The sequence below is a fragment of the Saccopteryx bilineata genome, chromosome 7 (assembly GCF_036850765.1).
Source record: "Saccopteryx bilineata isolate mSacBil1 chromosome 7, mSacBil1_pri_phased_curated, whole genome shotgun sequence".
Lineage (NCBI taxonomy): Eukaryota > Metazoa > Chordata > Mammalia > Chiroptera > Emballonuridae > Saccopteryx > Saccopteryx bilineata.
In genome coordinates, this window is record NC_089496.1 from 89,209,360 (window position 1) to 89,217,987 (window position 8,628).

Consider the following 8,628-nt stretch of genomic DNA (forward strand, 5'->3'; position numbering starts at 1 on the left):
AAGGATGTTCCAGACACATCAGCCCTGTGAGGTAAATATCACCATTATCTCCAGTGGGATGTTAGCACTGTGAGTACTGGGTCCTTGTCTGTCTTGTTCACCCATATGTCTCTGTTGCCTAGAATAGTGTCTGACACAAAATCGCTCTCAGTAAACATGTGTTAGATGAATGTGTCCTCATGTTATAGATGAGGAACTTGAATCTCAGAGAGGCCGAGGCAGATTTAACACCAGGCGCACCAGGTGTGCGCCCTGGGCCCCGAATTCTGAAGGGCCCTGCGAAACCCCAACTTGATACTATTTTCTAAAGACACCAAGTTTGGTTTTAACATTAATAGTACATAATATTTTTTACTTATTTAAAAACATGGTTAACATGTAACTTTATTTTCCCTGTCTCTCTCTTCTTTTTAAAGGGCCCAATATTTTCTTCTGATCCCAGGGCTTCAACCGACCTTAATCCGCCTCTGCAGAGAGGGTAACTTGACCAAGGTCACAGTGCTAGTAAGTGGCAGAGCTGGGTTTGATGCCAGGCAATAAGTTCTGCAGCTTGAGCTTTAACCTTTTAAAAATTCACATTTCTTTTCCTAAGTAAAAAGACTTTCTTAACCCCATCATCCCAGGCCTGTGGAATAAGTAATTCTTTTTTTTTTTTTTTGGCCTCCAGAAGTGTTGATTTCAACTTGCTAGGGAGCCCCATAACACACTGTATTATAGTTGCTTTTCTATATGACTATCTACCTCCAGTTTCCCAGCTCCAGCCCTCCTTCACTCTGAGTAATAGTAAACTGCGAGCTATTTAAGAGACTATATCTAAATATACATGTTAAGAATGCAGGCTAAGAATTCAGACAGACCTGGATGAAGTCTAGTTTGACCTCTTACTACTTGCATGACCTTAAGTTCTTTACTTAACTAAGCCTCTGTTTCTTTATCTGTAAAATGGGGATAATAACAGAACCCACACCTCATGAGTTTGTTGCAAGGATTAATTGAGATAATGCCTGCAAAGCACTTATGCTAGTGTTTAGCACAAAGTAAGTAAAAATTTGAAAATATTCCATACTGGGAAATAATAAAACCAACATCAATGCCCATACCACTCCCAACTGGAAGAAAAATTATGCGGTGTTTTTTTCTACGGCAGGGATGGGCAAACTTTAGCTACTGGCTTTTTCTTCATTCAGAATACACCATTGGCAACATCACCCTGAGTCACAGTCTCTTGTGGAAGAAAGGAATTGGCCAGTAAGGGAGTGACTCAGGAGGGTCCCAGAATCCCAGAATCTCCAGGTTACTTCCCCCTCCCCAACCCTGAAGGCTTCGTGCTGCTTCTGTTCAGGCCTTGCCAATCCTCCACCTCTCCCTCTCTTCTTTCCCATCCCACCCTCCCCACTTCAAACCCTGGGAAAAAATGAAGAAAAGCACACCAACCAAGAAGGCTTTTCACTTCATTGTGTTTTCCAGCTAGACCTGAACAGACTGCGATCAATTCAGCCCTCTCTCACCCTCCCTCCTCTCTTCTTCTCTCATGTCCTCTTTGTTGTGTTTTTTCCCTCTCAGACTGTGTCTTCAGGCTTAGGAAAAAGCAGTCACCTCCTAGCAGCGTGAGGAGACAAGAAGCTTCAGTTGCCAGCAGCAAAGACAACATAACTGTAACAGGTCCCCTTGGCCCTTGGCACTTAGAAAAGCCAAGAAGCAGGGGATCCTGTTTAGATTCTCTGCGACACTCCTCAGCTTGACCACTTCTGTCCCAACCCAGGCTCAGCTGCAACAAGTCACACAGGAAACCTCAAGCAATCTCCTCTGGCCAAGAACCTTCTGAAGTCTACCCCATCCCCAGGCAAGGGGTTTCATTCCAAGTTTGAGGAAACCCGGCCAGTTGGACTTGGAGTCAACGAGAATGAAGAAGGAATACACCTTTTCCATTTTCAAAGCAGTCTAGTGAGATTTTGGTTTTTTCCAACAGGGTAACTCTAAATTGGCAGCGCTTTCTAAGCTACAAGTTTCCATGTCCCCAGTCCTCACTAAAAAAAAAAAAGTTTTCTGGTTAGGTTGGCAGGTTTGGGGTATGCAAGTGAGAAACATTTCACAAATAGTTAAACCTGAGCTATGAATCAAATTAGTCTAAACAAGACTCTCCTCCATCCCACGCTGTACTAGTTACCCTCCTTAATTCCTACCCCAAACATATAGTCAAAAATAACTACTGTTTATCAAGCACCCAGTAAGTACCAGGAACTGATGTGTTTTATTTACTTATATTGACTCATTTTATCTTCACAACTATGCAAGATAGAAAATTTTAATTGTTTCCTTTCAGAAGAACAGGCAGGTTAAGTAATTTCCCTGTCACGCAGTTAAGAAGTGGCAGAACCCGAGTTTAAATCTCATCCCCACACAGTAACATGGATGAGCCTGAAAATCACTCCACGGGGTGAAAAGGCCAGGCAAGAACAGAGTCCTTGCTTATGAATCCATGTATGTAAAAGTATAGAGAATGTGAGCCAATCTATATGATAGAAAGCAAATCAGTGGTTGCCAGGGGATGGGGAGGGGTGATGTTCAAAGGACACAAAGGAATTTGGGGGGGTAATGAAAATGTTTGTAATGTTGATTGTAGTGGTGTTTCCACAGGTGTATACCTATGTCAAAACTTACTGAATTGTAGACTTTAAATATGTTCAAGTTACACCAAAATAAATAAATAAATAAATAAATAAATATGTGCATATTAGTATAATTCAATTATAATTCAAGCAGGTTGGAAAAGAGTGCCCCCAAAATACCATCCTTTAAGTCATTTCCACAAATGCATTTACTCTTTGCTATAATTAACATCATAGGGAATTAACATGGTAGGGCCTAGCCTGATTGGGTCAGATTTTTATGCTGTTGTCTCTGGTTCTTGTTGAGGTGAGAGGGCTGTTGCTGGCTCTTCTCACTGGAAACTCCAGTTAGGCCTGTGAGTATAGAAAATCTTTTGCACCACTTACCATGTTAATGTGCTGCCAGTGGTGATCTAAAATGGCAGTTTTCAAACTTTTTGGTCTTTTTTTTTTTTTTTGACAGAGACAGAGAGTTAGAGAAAGGAACAGATAGGGACACACAGACAGGAAGGAGATGAGAAGCATCAATTTTGTCGCGGCACCTTAGTTGTTCATTGATTGCTTTCTCATATGTGCCTTGACCAAGGGGCTACAGCAAAGCCAGTGACCCCTTGCTCAAGCCAGCGACCTTGGGCTCAAGCCAGCAACCTTGGGCTTTATAAGCTAGGGCTTTATGACCTTTTGGCTCAAGCCAGTGACCATGGGGTCATGTCTATGATCCCACGCTCAAGCCAGCGACCCTGATGAGCTCTCACTCAAGCTGGTGAGCTCTCAGTCAAGCCAGCAACCTCGGGGTTTCGAACCTGGGTCCTCCATGTCCCAGTCTGACATTCTATCCACTGTGCCACCACCTGGTCAGGCTCAAATTTTTAGGTCTTAAGTCCCTTTTACACTCTTAAAATATATTGGGGTCTATTTATCATATTGGAAATTAAAACTGAGTATTTTTAAAGATCATTAATATAATAAATCTATTACATATGGCATAAATAACTTTTTTTTTTTTTCTGAAGCTGGAAACAGGGAGAGACAGTCAGACAGACTCCCGCATGCGCCCAACCGGGATCCACCCCGCACACCTACCAGGGGGCGATGCTCTGCCCCTCCGGGGCGTCGCTCTGTTGCGACCAGAGCCACTCTAGCGCCTGGGGCAGAGGCCAAGGAGCCATCCCCAGCACCCAGGCCATCTTTGCTCCAATGGAGCCTTGGCTGCGGGAGGGGAAGAGAGAGACAGAGAGGAAGGAGAGGGAGAGGGGTGGAGAAGCAGATGGGCGCTTCTCCTGTGTGCCCTGGCCGGGAATCGAACCCGGGACTTCTGCACGCCAGGCCGGCCAGGGCATAAATAACATTTTTATTAAAAATAACTTCATTGCAATCCGGTTTTCCCACCGCCCCCGTCGCGAGTCCAAGCAGTTTGGGCAGCGGGAGAAGCTGCCGTGGCCAGGCAGCCCAGGTTCACGAAGACACCCAGCAGGCACCCCCCGCCACCACGATGCCTAAAGGAGGGTCAGCCCCACCAAGGGGTCCGCGAAGGAGGAGCCCAAGAGGAGATCAGCGAGGTTGTCAGCTAAACTGCTCCTGCAGAAGTGGAAAGGAAACCCAAAAAGGTGGCCGGAAAGGATCAATCTGCAGACAAAAAAGTGCAAACAAAAGGGAAAAGGGGAGCAAAGGGAAAACAAGAGGAAGGGCTAACCAGAAACCTAAAGAAGTCTGCTTGCGGAAAACGGAGAAACTAAACACGAGGAGAGCCCAGCCTCAGAGGAAGCAGGAGAGAAAGAAGCCAAGTCTGATTACTGTCACACACCACGTCTTATTAGCGGTCCATGTCCCTCTTGTACTATCCAGAGGAATATTTTTATCAACTATTTTGTAGATGCAAGTTTTTTAGCAGCTCTAGAAACATTTTAAAGAAGGAGGGAATTCCACTTCATCTCATTTTTTTTAAGTATAAATGCTTTTTTTAAAGAGGTGAAATCACTTGCTGGTTGTTTATTTTTTTGGCACAACCAGAAAATAGTGGGATATGAATATGGGAGGCTTTGATGTTTTGGGTGTCAGCTTAACATTCCATTGATGGGGGTAGTTTTTATATCCTATAACACAAAGCATACTAAATGGCAATTTGGAGTCAGTTGTGCATTTAATGTCTTGAACATTTGAAATTACTTCTATTCCCATGGTTTTGGTAGAATTGTTTCCTAAAGAAAACCACTCCTTGATCTTGGCTCTCCCTGTCAGAAGTTTGTACGCTCTGTAACATCTCTGGTGTGGTAGTCCAGTGTTCCTAGTAACTGTGAATGTGCTGTGAAAGATTGAGAATTTGATCATGTAGTACATATGATATTAAATTGTGAATTAGTGGGACTGATGTGACAGGGTGTCAGCGTTTGAAGATACTGGTACTTGATATGCTATCAAGGAAAATTAGCCCCAAATTTTAAGCTGGAAAGTCACTGGAATAACTGTTTAGAAAAGAACCACAACTACATGACTTTACATTTTTGGTACGTACGTTAAGAATTGTGTACAAATTGAAATGTCTATGTACTTATCCTCAAAACAGCCAATAAAATCTCAGTTATGAAAGAAAAATAATAATAACTTCTTTGCCCTGGCCAGATGTCTCAGTTGGTTAGAACGCAACTTTTCCAGAAGCTTTATATTCTGTATCTTCTGCAAAACTCCACCATCCACTTATGAGAGAATGAAAGTGAAAAAAACAAATAACATCTTAATATGTTTATGAAAAGAGTTTGAGGCCCTGTCTGATTGGCTCAGTGGTAGAGTGTTCACCCCCAGTATAGATGTCCCAGGTTCTCCCAGTCAGGGCACACAGGAGAAGCGACCATCTGCTTCTCCACTCCTCCCCTCCCCCTTTTCTCTCTCTCTTTCTTCTCCTCCTGAAGCCATGGCTCACTGACTTGAGCACATTGAAGCCAGGTGCTGAGGATGCTCCATGGAGCCTCTGCCTCAGGTGCTAAAAATAGCTCAGTTGCTAGCATGGCCCCAGATGGGCAGAGCATTGGCCCTAGAAAGGGTTGCCAGGTGGATCCTGGTTGGGGCGCATGTGGGAGTCTGTCTCTCTATTACCCCTCCTCTCACCTGGAAAAATATGAAAAATAAAAAATAAAATAATTTGACCTCGCAGACCACTGAAAGGATCTTGTGGTTTCTCAGGGCTTCCCAGACCATAACTTTGAGAATTGCTGATCTAAAGTGTTCAGAACCATGAACTATTTGTTTCAGTTCTTATGCTACCACTTCCATTATTTTACCTCTTCTACCCAAGACCTTGTGAAATCGTGAGAGACAGAGGAAGAAGCACAGAGATGTCAAACAGAAAGTTGTCTGATAACTCTCCTTCAAAGTCATTTCCATCCGTGTGAGTCTGTGGCATGGGTTATTTTCCTTTTAAACAAAATCAAGAGAGCCAAAGCCCGAGCAGGACCCAGGTGCACAGGATGGGGAAACTAACACACAAGAAGGGAAACATCACAGAGTTTCCCGTGACCCTCACAGAGAGAGAGGAACAGCTGCCTCCTCTCAGGGCCTTCCTCTGGTTCACCTCACAGAGGGTGTCAGAGGAAAATCCTGTGGTCCTGAGGAAATTTCAGACAGATCTCAGCTCTTACTGGTTCCCTAAACAAATGCCTATGCAGGCTGAAGCCAGCTCCAGTCCAACCCCTCCATCCAGATAAAAACTTTGTCCCTGGCCCTAGGCAGCCATTGGAACATGATCTTAAGTGTCAATCAATCAAGGTGTGAATATTGTTCCCTCTTCTTACTTAAAGGCTGTGTCATCTCGAGTAAGTTACTGAACTTTTCGGAGCCTCAGCTTCATCTGTAAAAGGGAAATTGTATCTTTCTGAAAGAATTATTGTACAGGCTCAAGGGTATATAATACATAGGGTGGGGCAAAGGCAGGTTTACAGTTGTTTGTCTAGAGAATAATACAAAAATTAGTAATACAAAAATAAATTCTGTGTTTCATGTACTCACAACTGTAGACCGACCTGCTTTCGCCCCGCCCTGTATGTAAGAAGCCAGGCAGAGCACCTGGCACATACAGAGGCTCACTCTTAGTGACTGTTACATTTTTATACAAAAGCAAAGAGCAAGATGGAAACACTGCAGCATCCAGAAACAGACAGCATCACACAGACCTGGGTTTGAATCCTAACAATACTGGCTTTGGGCTAATCATTTTATCCATCTTGTAGAGTTATTGCAAGGGTGGATTAAAATCATGTCTAAATTGTCTGGCATCTAACCCACGCCCTGCAGATTGGCTGTTATTATTATGCATTTGCAACTGTGGCTCTGGGGTCCCTAATCCCCGGGGGAACTTCTCATCCTAAGGGGCAGCCTCTTTGTGGTCCAGTTTCTGGTACCTTTGGAGACAGGTTGGGATGACTGGCTCTCAGTCAGGTCTGGCAGGCCTTTTCCAAAGGAGTTAACCCAGTCCTCCCTTGGTGTTTCCATCTCCTACAAATCCACCAGCAGGAGCTGCTGCACAGGGGCGATAAAGTGAGAGGAGAGTTAATGTCTAGGGGAACTGTCCCCAAAGCAGAAAGAGAATAAACAGCGCATGTGAAAACCACCCCGTACGGGCCTGACCAGGTGGTGGCGCAGTGGATAGAGCGTCGGACTGGAATGCAGAAGGACCCAGGTTCGAGCCCCCCGAGGTCGCCAGCTTGAGCGCGGGCTCATCTGGCTTGAGCAAAGAGCTCACCAGCTTGGACCCAAGGTCGCTGGCTCCAGCAAGGGGTTACTCGGTCTGCTGAAGGCCCACCGTCAAGGCACATGTAAGAAAGCAATCAATGAACAACTAAGAATTCGCAACGCGCAACGAGAAACTGATGATTGATGCTTCTCAGCTCTCTCCGTTCCTGTCTGTCTGTCCCTGTCTATCTCTGCCTCTGTAAAAAAAAAAAAAAAGAAAAGAAAAGAAAAGAAAACCACCCCGTACGGGAAGAGGCTGTACACCAGCTCTGGAGTGACACTAGATTCAAATCCTGGCTCCTCCATTCATTTAACTGGCCTTGGTAAGACCAGTTAGCCACATGTGATTAAGAATAATGACAGTGGCCCTGGCCGGTTGGCTCAGCAGTAGAGTGTCGGCCTGGCGTGCGGGGGACCTGGGTTCGATTCCCGGCCAGGGCACATAGGAGAAGCGCCCATCTGCTTCTCCACCCCCCCCTCCTTCCTCTCTGACTCTCTCTTCCCCTCCTGCAGCCAAGGCTCCATTGGAGCGAAGATGGACCGGGCGCTGGGGATGGCTCCTTGGCCTCTGCCCCGGGCGCTAGAGTGGCTCTGGTCGCGGCAGAGCGACGCCCCGGAGGGGCAGAGCATCCCCCCTGGTGGGCAGAGCGTTGCCCCTGGTGGGCGTGCCGGGTGAATCTCAGTCGGGTGCATGCGGGAGTCTGTCTGACTGTCTTTCCCCGTTTCCAGCTTCAGAAAAGAAAAAAAAAAAAAAAGGAATAATGACAGTGCCTGACCAGGCAGTGGTGCAGAGGATGGAGTGTCAGACTGGGATGCAGAGAAACCGAGTTTGAAACCCCAGGTCACCAACTTGAGCACAGGCTCACCAGCTTGGATGCAGGGTCACTGGCTTGAGTATGGGATTGTAGACATGACCCCATGGTTGCTGGCTTGAGCCCAAGGTCACTGGCTTGAGCAAGGGGTCACTCACTCTGCTGTAGCCCCCCGGTCAAGGTACACATGAGAAAAGAAATCAATGAACAATGAACTAAGAAGCAGCAACAAAGAATGGATGCTTCTTATCTCTCTCCCTTCCTGTCTGTCTGTCCCTATCTGTCCCTCTCTCTGTCGCTGTCACAAACACACACAAAAAGAATAATGACAGTACCAGTGATAAATGTAAACAGCACTTAGCATAGTGCACATAGAAAAGATGAATAAATTTACCTATTATTATCACTACTTCTATTTTTACAGCAGGATTCTAATGTTTTAACAATAATACATATAAGCTCACATGCCCACCTAAGACACTAGG

The 8,628-nt window shown here is 45.4% G+C and overlaps 1 long non-coding RNA gene and 1 pseudogene across 1 annotated transcript in view; both read left to right on the plus strand.

Annotated features, from left to right (window-relative positions):
- LOC136311089 (uncharacterized) overlaps nucleotides 1-2,410 on the plus strand; it is a 35,082-nt gene extending 32,672 nt beyond the window's left edge. Inside the window, exon 3 of the long non-coding RNA XR_010726683.1 lies at nucleotides 1,564-2,410. This is a non-coding gene — a long non-coding RNA (uncharacterized lncRNA). The remainder of the gene's footprint in view (nucleotides 1-1,563) is intronic.
- LOC136311174 (non-histone chromosomal protein HMG-14-like) lies at nucleotides 2,409-5,134 on the plus strand (annotated as a pseudogene).
- The last annotated feature ends 3,494 nt before the right edge of the window (nucleotides 5,135-8,628 follow it).